Source organism: Anas platyrhynchos, chromosome 39 (assembly GCF_047663525.1).
Source record: "Anas platyrhynchos isolate ZD024472 breed Pekin duck chromosome 39, IASCAAS_PekinDuck_T2T, whole genome shotgun sequence".
Lineage (NCBI taxonomy): Eukaryota > Metazoa > Chordata > Aves > Anseriformes > Anatidae > Anas > Anas platyrhynchos.
In genome coordinates, this window is record NC_092627.1 from 2,991,719 (window position 1) to 3,011,646 (window position 19,928).

The window sequence follows — 19,928 nt, forward strand, 5'->3', positions numbered from 1 at the left end:
ATGTCTTCATTTCAATTTTTCAGTCACTTACCTGTTCTTACTAATTCCTTAATAAGTTCTTCTTTCATTTTGATGTTAAGTGCAAGTTCTCCCATTTTTTGCTTGGCCTCAGTGAGTCTCAACTCTGAATTCTTTAACTTCTGCATGTTAAAAACATGACTTTTCTGGAGGCAGTTGATTTCTTCACCTTGAAAGAAAACAAAACAATGTGGAGACCAAAAAAAAAAGGAATAAAAAAGGAATAAAAGGAATACACTCTTTAGCCAAAAGACAGTGATCTGAAATATAGTATGTATAGAATTCTTACAAATGAAGCGAAAGAGCCAAAAAGAGAGAGTATTGCAAAGAGTCTTTTCCCTGCCGTCTAAATATGGAAATGACAGCATGCATTAGCATTTCAAGAATGCTAATGAATGCTAATCTGAGAGAGAAAAAACATATTTAATTTAAGCATTTTCAGTGCATCTCTGATGAAATAATAGCATGTTTCCTTTTCTTGAACTAGTACTAGATTTGTAGGTCAAGTGCTTTCTCGCTAGTAAGTAGTACTCAAACATTAAGGTCACTGATGTCAATTTCAGAAAAGGGAAAAGGAAAATAATTAAAAAATAAATTTATGTTGAGCTATAATGAAAAAAGTATTTGTAGCAAATAAAGACATTTTGATGAGAAAAATAATTACATGTGATAAAGACATTATTGCATATTCTAGTATTATATCTAACACAATTTACTCTCATGACTTCCATTTTACCTGTGGCTGTATCAGTCTGTGGCACAGATTTGTCACATAAGCTGGACTTGTCAACTTGACATTTCATGTCACTTTGCTCAAAGGGAAAGCACAGAGAAGCCTGTTTTCGTGTCCATTTTTTGTTTATTGAATGCCTAAGAAAGAATGGAAAACATGATACATTCTAAACACAAAGGGATTTTTTTTTCTTTTAACTTTATATAAAGTACATGATATTAAAGAGAAGAGTGCCAAACTGAGAAAGCTTACATAAGCATTTGCACCTTCTTCTTCCCATGCTTGATCTTGTTGGATGATGTCCCCAAAACAAAGATCATGCAATCTTTATCGCATCAAAAAAATGTGGTTTTTAAACTAGTTTCATAATATGCCTAGTTGGTCCTGCAAATTTATTTTAAGTAGTATCACAAATGGCCTCACATTACAGTAGGATTAGGCAGTAATATTATATTTGCTATATATTTATCTGTAACAAAAGTTAAAGAAAAAATTACCTAAATGAGAAAAAAAAAATAAATTACTTTTGACTGTCTGTATTTTCTTTCTCTTCATCACTCTGATAGAGAGGTGGCAGTGAAGGACTTCATCTTGATCTTCTATGTAGCTCAGTATCATCTGGCTACGAGCACGGAATCCTGCCATCATCCGAGCCAGGGAAAAAGCAGGGGGACTGGTATACACCTGCCAAAAAGCACCAAAAAAACACTTGGAATAGTTCAGTAATTCTTCATTGATATTCCAATAGTATTTCAGTTTAAAAGTCTATCACTACCTGACGTTGTATGCAGAATTGCAGGTGTTTAAATAATATTTCTGAGTACCTGTGTACCAGAAGGTTTTGCAAGAGAAGGTTCTGCTTAGAACACTTGTCCCAAGTGCAAAAGAAGGTACTGTTATCAACTTATTACCCAAAATGTTCAGTTTATCAGTACAGAATAATCATTCATTTTGGGAATGCTTCCTATCTGAACTGTTAAACATTGCACAAAAAGATCACTAAAGACTACAGCTTTATGACTGTGATAAATTCTGTGTTTTAAGTCAATTTGTATGGGGCTTTGAGCAACCTGATCTAGTGAAAGGTGTCTCTGTCCATGGCAGAGTTGGACTAGATGATTTTTAAAGGTCCCTTCAAACTCCAGCCATTCTGGGATTCAAAATGTAAGCCCATAGATTTTGGACAACTGGGACATAGCGTGTGTTGCAAGACATTCAAAAGTACTTTTTCAGTCTTCAATGCTAAAATGCTTCAAAGCTAAACAGCAGCTGACAAGAGGTCACCATAATTTGTCACGCCCAATAGAATTATTGAACAATAACTGTTAAAAAAAATATAATGCTTAGGTAGACCTTACCTTTCGTGTCTCTGTCCCTGAAGATGGGTAAAGCGAGTGTAGCAGACTCTTTGTGAGTGGGACACTGTATGGCCTTCTTGCAGATGCCGTAACAGCAGGCCCATCTCCACAAGCACTTGAGAAGTCCCAAGTTTTCACAACCATAAACTTCTCTAATTTTTCTTTTAGCTGATCAATAAAGATTTGCTGTTCCACCATTTTTTCATTCTCATATGAAAAAAACAAAAACAAAAACGGTTGCTGATCATCAGATTTGCATCATACCTTTCTAAATTCATTATAAAGGTCAGTCTTCTTGTATATCATTCACTAACTCTAAATTCTTCTGCAGTGCACAGGCAAATTCTGCAACAAACTGAAAATTCTCTGGCATGACAGGTAGAATCTTACCTCTCCCCAAACTCCAATCATTTTTTTGAGACATTTTTGTCTCTAAAGGACCTGTCCTATATAAATTATGTCAGCTAGATTTAGACATCTAGTGAGAAGTAGATGACATATTTATCAGCCCTTGCTTGCCTTATTTGTGTGTTCATGGATAAATAAAACGGTAATTCAAGAAAAATGTTCAAATGAAGCACATGGTCTGAGTTTAAAGAATGAAATGTACATACATGTAGGCTTCCTCTTCCTCTTGGAGTGGTCCAACTTGAAAGATTATTTTTATTAATTAACATTCATAAAATTGGATGTGACCCCAGGATCCCCTGTATCAACCGTTACTTTCTTTTCTACCCAGCCTCAAATTTGTCGGTAATGCTAGTTTGAAGAACTTACTTGCCTTTCCTACAGCAATCTCTGTGCATTGTTCAAAATTACATATCTTCACTGAACTGATTTATCCATAAGGCCAAGACCATACAATTTTCAGTCTTCTCTGTTCCTTTCAGAATACATCGAAAATCTTGCCTACCAACAGGAAATTTGAATAACAGCTAGAGATAGTTAACTAAAGTATGCATTCTCCTACTTTGAATCATATATTTTTTATTTATTCTTTTTTTCTCATCTTCTTAGACTGCAAGTCCTTTCCCCATACATAGACAATACCCCACAAATTGACATTTTGTTGGAATACAATACATAATATTTCTGTGTCATAGCAAAAAGAATATATATGTCAATACCATACATTTTATGATTGTGGAAGTAGTAATGGGCAACTCCACCTTGCAACTTTTTTTTTTTTTTTTAATCCCTATAAGACTCTGTCCCTTATGCCCTTGTACATACAACCCCATAGTGCATAACCTGTTACATAAATACATGGGTACAAACATTTACATGCTACTTTTACAGTTCTTATTCTGTCATGTATCATTGAAACGACACTTTCCTGTGCATACAACTTTAAGCCATTTGACACAAGCATTTGATTTAATTATTATACTGATTTTTCTGTTTTTAAGTAAAAGTGAGAGCTGCGATCTTTTGCCTACAGTACAACTGTTTCTGTTCATAACATCTGCCTCGTATCCTCCATAGGATACAATTATAAGCATAATCGTATATAAGCATCTATGTGTATTAGAAGCATGGATTATTTCAGTCTAATAAGCTGACAATATGCAGTATGGGTTAAAAAAGGAAAACACACAAAAAAAGCCTATCCAGAGATGACAGAACAGAAAAAAAGTTACAGAGGGAAGGAAAAGATGGTGACCAGTGTACTTACCTTTCATTCATTGACTCTCCCCAAGCCATCAGCAAAGAAGAGGAAAAAGGAGGAAAAGGAGAATAAGGAGGAAAAGGAGAATAAGGAGAATAAGGAGAATAAGGAAAAAAAGGAGAAAAAGGAGAAGAGTACTAACTAGCCATGTTTATGCTGTTCCCTTTAAAAAAGGTCAGATCTATCATCCTATAAAGTCAGATCTATCAACTATCCTATATATGGTCTCCTGGATCTTGAAATGCTATTCACTTACTACCCATTACAATTTCATTAACATATACAAGATCTAGAGAGGGAAGGAGGCAAGCAGTGTTTCCACTGTGTCACTCAGCTTCTTGTAATAGTAAACTCTCAGAATACTAGGATGAAATTCTGTCTTAAAAAGTCAAAAGGCAACAATACTTTACTCTCACACTGAATAAAGATATAACAAAGCATGTTTCTACACAGCCTTTCAATTAAAGCATTCTGTAGGAACTTGATGGTCTTTTTGAGATTCTAAACAAGCTTTTAAAGCCTTTCAAGTCCTAAATCATGAATCGTCCTGAAACAACTTAGCAACAACACAGATCTGGAGGAAGGCAGGAAGCAAAGAGAGGGTGAATGAATCACTTAATATCATACAGGAAGGCTGTGGCGGTTAGGCTGATACACAAACTTCAGGAATCACAGTACTGTGATTCACCCACTAGATGATCTCAGCTCATTAGGGAATACAGCTCTAATTCAAACAAGGTGCTTGTAAGACTGGTAGGTGTTTACATCCAAAAAAATTCTGAAGGATCTGTCTTGAAATCATGAGTACATTCCTATAGTGGATGGATGGTTCGATATAGATACATGTAATATATGCCAGAGGAAAAATACCTGTAATCTATGTGTTTCTTCAGCCTTCTTTAAAGATTCCAGTTGCTCTTCATTTTCCTGTATTAATGTCTTTATCTGATTCTGCAATATCTTCAATTCATGATCCTTCTGGATGAATACTTCCTCATCCATAGCTAGAGCCTGCTAGATAATAAAAGGAAAATTCAGCCAGTGGAAAAGCAGGCATTGTTATTCTTGAAGTTGGAAAATTAAATACATACATATATTTATTTGTTGTTCAAAGATGTGATTGGAACTGCAAAGTTGGGACGTATATATGGCAAATTCTCCCACCATAGAATCACAGAACAGCTGAGGCTGGAAAGGACCTCTGGAGGTCACCTGGTTTAACCCCTGGCTCAAGCAAGGCCACCTTGAGCAGGATGCCCAGGACCATGTCCAGGTGGCTTTTGATGGTCTCAGAGGATGACTCCACCTCTTTGGGCAACTTGTTCCAGTGCACAGCCACGGCCACCACACAGTACACAAGTGCTTCCAGATGTTAGCCTAGAAGCTCTTGTGCCCACTGCCTTTTGTCCTGGCTGCACGTTCACTGCACCTTCCCTTCAGGTATTTGTAAGACATTGCTAAAATCCCCCACTGAGCCTCCTCTTCTCCAAACTGAACAGTCCCATCTCTCTCAGCCTTTCCTCATTGGAGAGGTGCTCCAGTCCCTTAAGCATCTTTGTGGCCCTCTGCTGCACTTTTTCCATTATGTCCCTGAATCTCTTGCATGGGGGAGCCCGGAACTGAACAGAATCAAGCAGAATGCAGTAGAGAAGTTGGAAAGGACCTACAAAGATCATCAAGTCCAACTGGCTGACCACTTCAGGACTAACCTAAAGTTACAGCATGTTATTGCGGGCAGTGCCCAAACGCCTCCTGAATACTGACAGGCATGGGGCACCAAACAGCTCGCTAGGAAGCCGGTGCCAGTGTCTGACCATCCTCATGGTACAGAAATTTTCCCTGATGTCCAGCGTGAACTGGACATCCCCCACAGCTTTGTGCCATTCCCATGCATTCTTCCCTCAGTTACCAGCAGCACAGACCAGCACCTTCCCTCCTCAGCAAGTTGCTGAGAGCCATGAGGTCGCCTCTTGGCCTCCTATTCTTCAGACTGGACAACACAAGTGTTCTCAGTCTCTCCTCATAGGACCTGCCTTCCAGCCCTTCTACCAGCTTTGTTGCCTTCCTCTTCACACTTTCAATTATCTTCACATCCTTTTTCAACTGGGGTGCCCCTGAGCACACGATACTCAAGGTGAGGCCACATCAATGCTAAATATGGTGGGAGACTCCTCTTTTGACTGGCTGCCTATGCTGTGTATAACGCACCACAAAATACAGTTTGCAACTGCAACTGGACACACTACTCCAGCTGTGGCCTCACTGAGCGGAAGGATCACATCTGTTGACCTGTTAGTGACACTTTGCCTAGTGCAGCCAACAAAACCACTAGCCTTCTTAGGAGGAAGGGCACATGGCTGACTCATGTTCAACTTGGTGGCCACCAGGACGCCCAGCTCCTTTTCTGCAGGGCTGCTTTCCAGCAGGGTGGCCCCCGGCATGCACTAGTGCCTGCAGTTGTTCCTCTTCAGGTGCAGGACTCTGAACTTGCCCTTGCTGAACTTTATGAGGTTCTTGTCAGCCCACCTTTCTAGGCTGTCAAGGTCCCTGTGGCTATGGCAGCATGGCCCTCTGGGGAATCAGCTGCTCCCTTCAAAAGTGGTTTCCACCAGTCGTTTCTTTACTTCTGTTTCTCATCTATTGATTTTGTTTTGACAAGTTTCTTTCTCCCAAAGGAAATAATGGACCCATAACCAACACTACCTTACAAAGTGGGTATTTAAATCCAATTACTTTCTTCGGTGTGCTGTGAGATTTGGCTGTAAAATCTCAGCATCAATCATAATATTAATACACTTCTCAAACAAAAAAATAAGGATGGCCCTCCTCATTTTTCATCTCAAAGAAGAGCCTAAAGATTAAAGAAATTATAATGTTATTTTTTTTCAGATGTTTTTCTGGGTAAGTGATCCAATAGTGATTGAAGGTTACTTCCAAATGTAGTTGGCCTTCCAGAAAACCTTTAGGAGCCAAATGCAAAGTATAGACACACTATGTCTTACCATTCTAAAGACAGATACTTCTGTACAACTGTATCTTTTCTGTACAACCTATATCTTTCAAGTAAATACAACTCTTAAGAGCTGCTCAAGAGCCTTTATTGCCCTGTTTATTTTAGCATCTCCCTAACCATCTCCTCCGAGCTGTGGATGGCATGCTTACCTGGGTATCTTTCAGTTTAAACCCAGCTCTTACACTGTTTTGAACCTGGGAAGCAGAGCTTTACAATAAGCCAGAGAAAAAAAATGAAGAATAAATAACAGAGCTGTAATTTAGGATGATGAGAACCAAGAAAAGCCAGAATTTGTGTCTGCGATTGCGAGGTAACAATCTACAGGCTTACCAGAATTCAGTGTGAAAAATGAAAATAGGTTGATTTTATAAAATTCTAACTTGTTGGAACTCTATCTCCTCCTCCTACAAGACAGACACATTAGCTTTCCTGATTTGTTCATAGGTACCTAAACAATCAACTTAGAATGAAATACCTGGCAGTTCTTTAGTTCTCTCCTCAGCTGAAGAATTGTGATATGATGGGGCTCTTGCATGGTGCCAGTTCCAGTGTCAATTTGCTGCACGGTGAGAGCTTCCTGCTTTTTAAGCTAACATCATCATTCAAATCAACCAGGAATGGGAAGGCTTCGTCCAAACAGTTTCTGTAGCTGAAGCACTGAACTTGAAGCTGGGTGAGCTGTTCTTCTAGCAAACTGATTCGGGTTCTTTCTTGATTTAAGTCATGTCAACACTGATTACCAACTTGTTGGTTCTGCAAAGCTTCTCGGAGCAATCTGATTTCAAGTTCCATTTCATCAATCCGGTCTTGATCAGGGTTGTAGTTGACAACTGGTTTATTTCTAATGTTTTTGGCTCTGTTTGCATATTTGAGCGAATTTAAAGATTCATCAAAGTCTGATGAGGATGGACTTATACATGTTATCATGACAGTCTTGGTGTTCCCTCCTAGGGAGTCTTTCAGAATGCGAGTGATTTTAGCATCCCTGTATGGAATATGTACGCTTTTCCTTTTTGGGTCTCCAAGAGCACTGATGACATTTCCCAAGGCCAACAAACCACTATTGATTTGAATTGATTCTTTGAATCCTTCACTGGTATTTCCAGTCTTTGTCACCCTCTCTGATCCTGCCAAATCCACAAAATGGAACTTTGAAGCAACCATCTGGACTGATTTCCAAGATGAATCCTGTGGATCACTATTTTTTTTGAGACTCTGCAGATTGTTTCTGACAAATACTGATAGTAAAAATGGCATGTGATCGACTAGAGTGTTCGTTCATTTGTGTTGTGCCTGCGTGACGAGCTGCATTGCCACTTTCCAACAGGCTCATCACTTCATCTGCACATTCTACTTGGAATTCCTTAGCACCAACAATCACTTCAAACACCAAAAGAAAATCAGAATAATTACATTAATTTTAAACTTTTCAGTAAAAGTTTACTGCAATTATGAAAAGTCAATCTATAAACACAAATCACAGAAGCATACAAGCCTGCATTATTATAAGGTCGTAGCACATAGCTAAATAAAATAAAACAGTATGTGGAAAGCATGAAGTACAGCACATCTGAAACCTGCAGAAATAGAATATATGGGTGTATTTTGTCACACCATTTGAAACAGTATTGTAAACAGAATACACAGAATACACTTAGGTGTTTACACATCGTCTTATGCAATTTGCAACCTAGTGCTATCTAGAAAAAAAGTATGAGCAAACCTAGCTCAAAGCTTACTTTGTCAGTTAAAAAAAAAAAAAAAGACAGAAATTTTGAAAGTTTGTAGTAAAAGTGACTCCCACCCTATGTTAAGAACATAGTTCTTAGTGGAATGGAAGCAGATATTTACAGCATAAGTAGCTTAACAAATATAACTTTGAAGTGAGAAGCAAAGGCTTAATCTTAAAGCATTCATTCAACTGAATAATCATGCACAATTGTGTTTCTATGCTGAATTTGCAGAAACAGTAACAGTACTACCTTACCACCTGATGCTGCTTCTGGAGGAACATTGATATTGTTCATAGGAATCTCAAATGAAGGCTGCTTCAGATCAGCTAAACTGAATTGATATTTTGAAAACGTGACTTCGTCTAGTATTAGTCATCGGTAAGCTCTCTTTTCAAGAGATGGAAACAATAATTTGTGCACACAACAGAAATCAAATGCACGAAGTTCTAGAGCTGAAATCCTACCTGTATTTCCGTTTTCATCTTCTCAGATATGTAAATCTTTCACAGAGGTCTCCAACTCCAATAAATCTCAAAGTTCTTCCTCGTAAACCTCTATATAAGATACCTTCACTCGGAAATTGATGTTATGGTTTTCAGAAATATGCTGAAATAACTCCTGAATAGCCCGTGGGATTATGCCTTTTTCATCCTCTGAAAATGATGCTAAAATAGAAACACAGATGTCACAGACACTTGCAGTCATTCTGTCACACAAATTACAAAGACTAAAACTAAAGAGAAGTCTGCGAGGTTTATCACTCAATATAATAAGGAATAGGAAGAGCTCAGTTTTCCCAAGTTTTCATGTAAAGATTTGCTTTTCTGTTGATCAGAAATGCATGGAAATGATACAGAACTTTACTACTTTCTGCGGGTACGAGACTACAAGAAAATTAAATTAGTAAAAAATCACGCTAGAAGAAAAAAATATTTTGAACTTGCTAATGAATTAATGATAAAACTTCAAATCCTTTATGCAAAAAGAACGAATACATAATTTTCAGGGTTTCAAATTCAGAATCAAGGACCAAGAAAAATCCAGATAGTCTTCTAATTCCTGCTACTCCACTTCTTCTCTCTTATTCAGCAGAACAGACAAACAAATTGTGACTTCTCGATACGGAAGGGAAGATAACCAGAGCTGGTGATACACGATTTCAGGGAAAGTCAGAAAGCAAAACTGTATACATGCAGAAGCTGAAGAATTCTTCTGCGAACTAATACAGAAAAATAGTAGTTTCCAGTCTCAGGTGTTTGAGAAACACTGACTTGGAAATACCAAGTAAGTCGAATAGTAGAGTTTCAGATATCTGCCTTTAAAAAAGCAAAATTTGAATTCCACATAAAGTTCAACAAGGCCAATATGCAAGGTTCTGCACTTGTGCTGGAACAGTTCCAAGCACAACTACAGTCTGGACAGAAAACAGATTGAGAGCAGCCTTGAGGAGAAGGACCTGGCGGTGTTGGATGATGAGAATCTCCACCTGAGCCAGCAATGTGTGCTTCCAGCCCAGAAAGCCAACCATATCCTGGGCTGCATCAAAAGCAGCATGGCCAGCAGGGGGAGGGAAGTGATTGTCCCCCTCTGCTCTGCTCTCGTGAGACCCCACCTGGAGCTCTGGGTCCCCCAGCACGAGGACGTGGAAGTATTTGAGAGAGTCCAGGAGGGCCACAGGGATACTTAGAGAGATGGAGCACCTCTCTTACGAAGACAGGCTGAGGGAGTTGGAGTTGTGCAGCCTGGAGAAGAGGCTTTAGGCACAGCAGCCTGCCAGTGCCTAAAGGGGGCCTACAGGAAAGCTGGGGAGGGACTCTGGAGGGACTCTTTGGCAGGTGGTGTAATGATAGGACAAGGAGGAATGGCTTTCCAACTAAAAGAGGGTTGATTTGGATTAGATATTCAGAAGAAATTCTTCACTCAGAGGGTGGCAAGGCACTGGCACAGGTTGCCCAAAGAAGCTGTGGATGCCCCATCCCTGGGGGTGTTCAAGGCCAGGCTGGATGGGGCCCTGGGCAACCCGGTCTAGTGGGTGACATCTTTGCCCGTGGCGGGGGGTTGCAACTGGGTGATCTTTAAGGTCCCTTCCAACCCAAACCATTCTAGGATTCTATTCCATGAAATTTATCTATGAAATCTCTTTGTCAGACTCTGAAAAAAGTCCAAGAGTGAGTTTGCTTCATACAATTACCTAAAGCAGATACTTTCTAAGTAGGATAAATGGAGCCAAAATTTCTAAAGCACTGTGTTTCAGAAAGTAGGGTAAGTTGCCTGTTAGAATAGAGAATGGGAAAGAGCACTTTAATTTTTTTTTATTTTTTTTTTCTCTCATACTTTTGGTATAGCCTAACGGACACAGAATTTGTGTTTAGAACACAACCATCACATAAACTTTGGAATATATATGTCTTTTTTTGCTATACATTTTTTCATTATCTCTTAAAAATTCTCAAGCATCATCTGTTATGTATTAAATACTTAATTTGCAGAACTACATTGTTCACACACACACAAAAAAAGACTTTTTACAACGTACCAATGTGACCTCCTCCAATGGTGTAAGTCTTCCCAGAACCTGTCTGTCCGTATGCAAATACTGTAGCATTATATCCCTCAGCCAAAGACACTAGAAGAGGTTTAATGCAAACTGGATAAACTTCTTCTTGGGTTGAGTTTTTGCCAAATACAACATCAAAAGTGAAGACACGGTCTTTCCCAATGATTATTTGTTGTGTATTTGGGACTAATCTCACGCATACTTGGTGGTTATGAAGTACTTCCTTGGAAAGCAGAGGTCTGACCCTTACTGCAACTTTAACCAGGATCTCCTCCATGCCGGCCTCCATCTCTGTGCTCCCCACTCAGTATTCAGGAAGTCATTACGAGATCTGTTACAATTCCTCTGTTCACCTCATTTGCAATTTTCTGCACCTAAGAAAAAATGTTCTCCGAGTTAAATAATAAAGAATTAACTCCCTGCTGAAACAGAATGTTGAAGAGTTTCCCAAAGAATACATAAGCATCATTACACCCTGGAAAGGAACTGTGATAAAAAAGCAGATATGTTAACAACTGTTAAACCAGTGCAGAAACTAATTTTGCTTCTATTACCTTCTAAGCTAGCAGACTTAACCTTTGGTCTGAAAGTGGTCAGACTTTCTGTTTGGATGTTATACTGCCGGATGAAGCAACAATATTGTAAGATCTTGTTAATGAACTCTTGATAAAGCATAGACTTACAATGAACCTTATTTTCTCACTGCTACAGTACCGATGCATAGGCAACAGAAATTATTCAAACAAAACCTTTTTATCCTGAATTTATACCTACAGACACACACGTGCTTGAAAGCCATCTTCTGCTTACAAGGGCCAAGTATTTAGAATTTCAGAAGCACAGAAAGCTGTCGTGTTGCTTACATGGGGGGTATGATTTTAAATAGTTGTGATTACTACACACCAAGCATTCCTCTGATTTTAATCCGTCTCTTTATGCCCATATGGAACTATTTTTTATTAGTTATATATTTCAGCAACCATGGTTCCTTATACTGCCCCCCATCTATTAATTCTGAAGCACAAGAAGAAGCATCGAATAGGATTTCTTTACAAATGTCTACCAGAAACACTCCAAAGCCTCGATGGGTATCAAATGCTGCCGGATCCCAAACACATCTTCTGCTCTTGCTGATTCTCAGTCAAGGAGGCTTTGCCATGCAAAGGACAGTTTGCTGAACTTCCTTCTTGCTCAACTCCCATGCAGCCTTTTTGCTCTGTTACCCAACTGGCAGAACTCACCAGCTAAGCACATCAAATTCAGCCTGCATGAAAATGCAACCAGATTGAAACACAAGTCTTCTGTGGTTGCAAAGAGAAGAGTTTTGGCATTTCACTCACACCCATTTGCATTGAGGGCTTGTCCATTCAGAGCTGAGAAACTTTGGAAGCTGACAAAAAGCCTTGTTGTACAGAACAGAGCAAAGGGAAGCCAAGAAAGAGAAGCAAGAGCCTGAAATCCTGCTCATTTCAGAAAGGGCACGGCAATCACGAGCACATACTGAAAACTTACTGACTCCCCCTCCCCCGCCCCCCCCTCCCAAAATGACACCCAAACCAGTCGCGGGAGGGGAGGGGCGGAGGAGGGGAGAGATCCCATTTCCTACTTCCTCAAACAAACACCAAGCAAAATGCCGGCTCAGCGGCGCTGTGGGGCGGCTCCCCCCAGCCCCAGCCCCGGCCCCGTCGCTCCCCGCTCCAAACCTGCTCCGGGCGGCGGGAGGCAGCCTCCGGTCGGGCTGAGGGGCCGGCGGGCCGCGCCTGGGCCGCCCGCGCTGCTGGTGACAGCGCCTCGCTAGGCAACGGCCGCAACCTTCGGCGGCGCCGCCCCGCCGCGCACAGCGGCCCCCCGCGGCAGGAGGGCGCGGGCGGAGCGGGGGTTGAGGGGTGGGTGTGAGGGGACACCGGGGGGCAGCCCCCGGCCCCCAGGGACGCGCACAGCTCGCCCTCGAGTCCTGGGGAGGGTGGAGGGGGCCGTCTGCTTGTGGTCAAAGCAGGGGTGCGAAATGCGGCTTCCATCGCCGCGCTCGTCATGGAGGAGAGCGTCTCCTTACGGCTCCGGTGGAGCTCAGCGGTAAAGGCTGAGTTTTCCCTCAAACACAAGCGGTCTCCAAGTAGGCGAGCCACGCTCACAACTGCTCGCAGCTGCTGGCCCAGCAGCCGCCGGGAGTGCCCAGGCACACGTCCACACACAGACACATCTGTAGACACAATGCCGACAGAGCTCAAGGAGCAAAACAAGAACAGATTCTGTCCGATTTGTATATGAAAAACAACAGATAAGACCAAGTCGGTCCCATTCATGACATGGAACACTGCTTTAGCAATTTGTAAGTGCACAGAGCTTACTCCACCCTAAAGACTTGATAAACAAAGAGACATTTAGAAAGCTAAGCTGTGAAATGACTGAAACAAAAAGGGGTATTTCTAGCTTCAGTTCCCTAAAGCGTGTAAGTACTTCTCAGAAACATAAGACAGGACAATGTAAAGATGTAATCTGCGATTAAGTAGTTCTTCTTTCACAGGGAAAACCAAAACCAATGACTTTTCAGGGACAGCAAAAACTCTTGATGAGACAACAACCTTACTCACTGTTGAAAATACAATCCCTTTACATCATTGGCCTCACTCTGCTGCTGTTCTCTCCTTTTTCTTCTTTTCTCTCTTTTCTTCACATTTATAGATCTACACCCTGAAGCTAGAGATTTACCAGCACGTCGGCCACTTCTGCCTTTTCCAGGCTCTGAATCAGTATCACTTTCCAGTTGTAGTAAGGCAAAACGAGACGCAATGGTAGGGACTGAACTGATTAGAGCAGATTCCATTGCCATGTCTGAAATTCTACTGAGCTGGCTTCTTTTAATTATCAGTTTCCTGGGAAAGTAGCACAGAAGGTAGAATGAAAACATTGTTTGATCAAACAAGCAATAATTCATATCATTAAACCACAGAAGTGGGTTTTTTTGGCTCAGAAAGCATAAGACAGGGCTGGAATTGGGGGAATGAGGGAGAAATCAAAAAGATACAGTATAATTTATTTATATTTTAACCGACTACACTGTATTACCTTAGGTAACTAAAGAAGAATTACATAAAAAAAAAAAAAAAACAACAATCTACCAAACACATTTTAGGCTAATACATTCGCTCTTGAGAGATTTCGTGGAAAAAAGGTGGCTCTACAAGAAGCTGGTCTTCATGTTCTGGGTGGAAATAGACACAATTAGAATAGAATAGAATAGAATAGAATAGAATAGAATAGAATAGAATAGAATAGAATAGAATAGAATAGAATAGAATAGAATAGAATAGAATAGAATAGAATAGAATAATTTAGTGCTTAAAAACTATTTCAGATGCCATCCCCAGAGCCTGACAAACACAATTTAAAAATGAAGTAGATAATACACATACGCAAGCTCCAGTTTGGGGTAAGCAGCCTTATCTCTTCTTTTACAAGAAGTTTAATTTTGTTTGCAATGCACTGGAGATTCAGCAAGCAGTTTTCTCCACAGGGAGGTGAACCCAGCATTTCAGCTGGTACCGTCCACAAACATCAAGTTCACCTGTTCTTAGAGCAAGACACAGAGGATACGTTGGGAGGAGACAGAACTAAGTAACACTTATGCCTTCTGTTGTTGCCTGTAGCTAAAAGCAACATGTACATCCCTGGGACACCATTCTAAAGATCAAATCATTTACCTAGCATTAAAGATAGATCCTGGGTATATCTATGTTTGTCCAACTGCAATTTTTCCATGCAGAGTTTGGTCAATTAGCAGAGTATTGAAAGTGATGATATCCATCTCTGATTACAAATTTCATAGAAAACAGACATCTAGATATGCTGACATATTATGACAGCGGTGTAGTGAGATAATACATACTTCTTGAAATTACTGTTCAAAAGGGATCTTTAGATTTTGAAACAAGTTCTTGAGTTATCTGCTTAGATAACCTACAAATCTGTTCCTTATTAAGTACTATTACAAAAGAACATGAGACTCTGCAGAAGTTTCCACAGGCTCTCTTTACCACTTAACTCCAGAATTTCTCCAGTCCAAAATTGTATAGGTGCTCCATATATACTCAGGTATGTCAACATGCAACAATAGCATGGCAGAGACCATTCCCCAAAATAATGATTTAAAAGGAATATGTCATTTCACTTTTCAGAGATGAAAGAACCATGCTCTACTCTTAAGTTTACAGGAGACAAAAAGGTTACAGAAAAGAGCATTCTCATCACACAAAGTTACTCAACTCCATTTCTCTCAAAAGAAGAGAAAATGAAGCTGGTCATCTTAGGAGAAAACGGCCATTGAGCTGTGAATCTACTTGATGCTGATATTCAGATTAGCTGATCAGACCACAACTATGTATCTAGAAAATACAGGTCAATCATATCTACATCATAAGTAATTCATATTTGTCACTCTTTAAATGACAGAACAGGATACATTTGGATTTTTGTGCAGACAAGACTGTGCACATATGCACACGTGTGCATACATTGACAAATATTTTAATGCTAAATAACTATATAGTTAACCAGCTGAGGAAATTAGTTAAAGTTGAGAGACTTCATGCTCTTACTAGCTGGACACGAAATATGTTGAAACTTGAAGCTCAGAGAAAAGATTACAGGTGCATCTTTACAGCAAGAAAAAGCACCAGATAAAAGTGCTCAGTCATGTTCCACAAGACCTTATGATGCTGGATGTTGCTCTAAAGCAGACAACACTCAAAGTTTTGTCTGCAGACTCCCTGCTGTGCTTGGCTTAAGAAAAAAAAAAGAACTATAGTATGACTCTTCAGTAAAAGCTTGGAATTTCTAGTCTCTCTCTACTGTGGTGTATTTATAGTTAATGTAAACAGTACAACGGCACAACAGTCTTTATTTGTACAGTGGCAGCAGTGGCTAATGCTGCCAAATCCTTCTTTTTGCACATACAATCTGAAAATAATTACACATAGCTGAACCTCTACACAGGTACATAAAGTGGCTGCAAACTCCCTTCTTTCGTCTATAAATACACCAATATAAACACACCAATAAGTATACCTTTGCTGTCTTATCGTAGTTGGCATGCAATTAAGAGCCCAGCTGACAAGTACATTTAACAAGTACTACCCATGGAATTCTGCTGTTCCAATTCACTGAAATACTATAGTGACAACATGATATCAATTTACAAAACCTTATTCCTGAATTCGGTGTTTCTACATCATCATCATCATAATGGATGGCAATGAGTTTATAAAGTGAATTGCAAATACATGAGATTGCAGGTTATTTTCTAGTTGAGTCGCAGATAGTTGTTAACATTGCTAATTCAGTTGGTAGGACATTTCAATACTATTCATATTACAGCAGGATCAAATTATCCCACTTCTGCAACACCTAAAGATGGATCCAGTGATTCACCAAGGCCTACCACCATGCCAGGCTTCATATTTTAGCACCACACCTACAATTCTGGCAGACCCATTTTATTAAGCACCTAGCACTTCAGTTTCAAAGTATGGCTCCCATTCCCCCTTCCCTGAAAAAACAATGGGCTGATACCTCAAAAGCTTTCAGCTAATTAGAAGTGCTTGCTAGCACCCTTTCAGAGGCTGGTATAGTTCCCCCCACCTCAGGAATTATGAGCAGTGTTATTCTGTATTGCTATAGAAATAACCAGCCGTAGAAAATTAAAAACACACTGGTGTAATTGAGCTTGAGGCTGTGTTTAAGGAAGCTTTTTGATCACAGAAAGAAAGTGTTCAAATATGATTCAAAGATCGAAGCCGAAATTCCTTGAAGTGGTATAGTCTTTATTGCAGCGCTGGATGATGCACAGGGGATCTCTCCACCTATCGTGCATACCCAAGGCGGAAAGCAGTCTTGAATTTATACAATCAATCTATCAATATTCTACAAGCGCCTATACATATTCCTTACCTATCCCCGCCTTCCCTCGCTTCTCATGCTAATTAGCCTTTTGGCACCTTGCGCCTGCGTAGAGCCTCCCAAGAATTGTGGGCAGGGGTCTTTGGGACGTGGGCAGGGGTCTTTGGGAGGAAGACCCCGAGTCTTCCTCACAGTGTACTTTTCACCTTTGGTCAGGAATCTGCCGAGTTGGCATGTTTCTTAATTGCAAGCGCTGGTTGTTGCTAATTCTTCCATTTGTTGTATCTTTATAATGAATTCCAATGTCCAGTTTTGAGATTTATAGTCCTTCCATTTGTTTCTCTGTCTGTCTACCGCTTCCTTATCATGAGTTGCAGCGTCTTGTTTCGAGATATACAGTCCTTGTCTGGGGATTGTCCTTGCCTCCCCAATGCCTCCCCAATGCCTCCTTAATCAAATACCACAAGGAGTTTCATAATTCCACAGATCAAACTATGACCTGAAGCATCATTTCAACTTCTACAGTAGTTTTCAAGTAAGAGTTTTGAAGTGCGGTAAAATATTGGAAGTAAATAACAGCCTGTTGCCCAAACCCTATTTATCTGAACACAATATTCCCTACTACATAGGCTACAGGAAAAATCCGCATGAAGGTAAAAGGAAGCAAAGGCTGCTGGCAAGTATTTGAAATTGTTTCCATTTGTGTTATGTATTAGCAAGAGCCATAGTCTTGAGAGAAGGCTTTCACTAATGTGTCAAGGAAGTAAGTAACCCCGTTACAAAAAGAGCCCTCAATAATCCAACTTGCAACACCATCATGGCATGGATTGACAGCTCCCATAAATGACCCAGTTCCCAAACGTTCTGATCTGCATATCACTAGCAGGCTGTTAGTGCAACTCTCTGTGCAGTCTGCTCCAAGCAGTAAGAGTTGTGAACACAGCTCCTGCAGCCAAAAGTACCTGTTACTCAGATTCATGCATCACCAACAGAAGATGAGCATTATATACATGTACCATATAATTTTAAGGCAACATTATAGCAATGGTTATTTCTAGCAAGTAGTAATTTATTTATTTATTTATTTATTTATTTAGTGCTTTACTCATTTGTAGGTCATGCTTTTCTACAAACCATGTCAGCATACGTGAATGGATTATTTCAGATTTTTATATTAAAACAACAGATAAGACCAAGTCGGTCCTACTAATGACATGGAACACTGCTTTAGCATGTCTGATGCAGCAATTTGTAAGTACACAGAGCTTACTCCACCCTAAAGACTTGATAAACAAAGAGACATTTAGAAAGCTAAACTGTGAAATGACTGAAACAAAAGGGTGTATTTCTAGCTTCAGTTCCCTAAAGCATTTAAGTACTTCTCAGAAACAGAAGACAGGACAATGCCCTGAAGAGCTTCAGTCTAGTTTTAGACATGATGTAACAAAGCTAACTATGATAAAAGTAACATATCCAGTGTTTCAGTAACACCGAATCCCTTTTCTATGTTACCCACCTTAACCCACACTGCAGGTCAAATAGCTCTACTGTAAGCACTGCTGTAAGCCCCCAACACACATGTTAAGAGGAGCGTAATGCACACCCAGAAACTCAGTTGGAGCATCAGCAGCTTCCTGGTCTGCGTACAGCTTTGTATACATGCATGAATTTAAAGTTAACTGGCAAATGTTCAAACACCACAAAGAAATGAGCAGCACATCACAATTTAGGACTCTAGGCTGACGTTAGGAGCAGACTTTCAAGCATTTGTGGAATAACCACATAGCTTTAAATACGGTGATCTACTGTTTCAAGGAAAATACGCTGAATAGCCCAAAAACACAACTCAGTTCCTCTTGAACCACTTCCATCTTCAACTAAACTAATAAAGCCACAGATTTCCAAGAACTTTGAAAAGAGCATCTTCCCACATGCTGTCTCCTTGTGTCTATTACTAACATGCTTATTTGCCACCATCTATCATCGAAACACGTGCTCAGCTAACACCTAAAGTACTGACTGTACTAACTCACCACTGTGTCTCTTATTTTTTTCCTTCATCTTCTGAGATTTGATTTCCTCAAGTGTTTTTATTCCAAAATTCAGATTGCCCTCTGAAAATAGGAAACAGTTCATGAGACTGGCTTAGAGGCACTCACTGAGGACCACAGCTCCTCAGGCTTCTTAGCGCTCAGCAACTTTCTGAAGTATTTAGAATAAAGCCTGTCAACACTCCTCACAAGTGAAAGAGCCAGAGAACCAAGGGCATTTTGCCCCTCCTTTCATCCTTCAGGCTTAAAAATGTAGTTTTAATTTTAATCCATTTACACGATATTAGATCCCTCTATCGTTAGATATGGCTTATCAACAGTGGTTGCAAGGCTGCACGTGCAGCCATTTCAACTCCATGCTGTGGCCCTGTTTTGTTCTCCAAAAATAAAGAACAGGAGTTCACCTTTCTGACCCAATTGGCACATGATGGTATTCATGGCAGAAATGAGATCATGGAAATAACCGAGTCCATTCAGCATCCCTACATTTTGTTGTGTTTTTACACCACACTGCTTTTGAGTTAACTGTCAAGTTCTTCTGATTTATCCTACTAAGGTGCTGGAATACCTTGTTTAGTAGCAGTAGAACTGCCTTTGCGAGTGGAAATCACCCGTAATCCATTTTTGCCTTCCACAGCTGGTTGCTGGACAGGAGTTTTAGTTTCTTCTTCCTCAGAAAGTTGGTCTGAAGGGGAAAAATCTATTCAGTTATGCATAGACCAGATTGTTCATGATTACGTAGCTCATGCAGTGACACTTCAGCCCATGCTTCATATAAAAAACTTTGTTGCTCTTTTGTTTTGTTTTGTTTTTTAAAGAGCTACATTGACCTGATGAACTCCTAAGTAGAATACACTAGGACAAAACATCTAGGACTCTAGATTCTCTCTGCAGCTTTAAC

General features: G+C 40.0%; 1 pseudogene; it reads right to left on the reverse strand.

Moving 5' to 3' along the window:
• The window catches only part of LOC140001229 (kinesin-like protein KIF27), a 40,907-nt pseudogene that overhangs the window by 12,991 nt on the left and 7,988 nt on the right, over window positions 1-19,928 (reverse strand).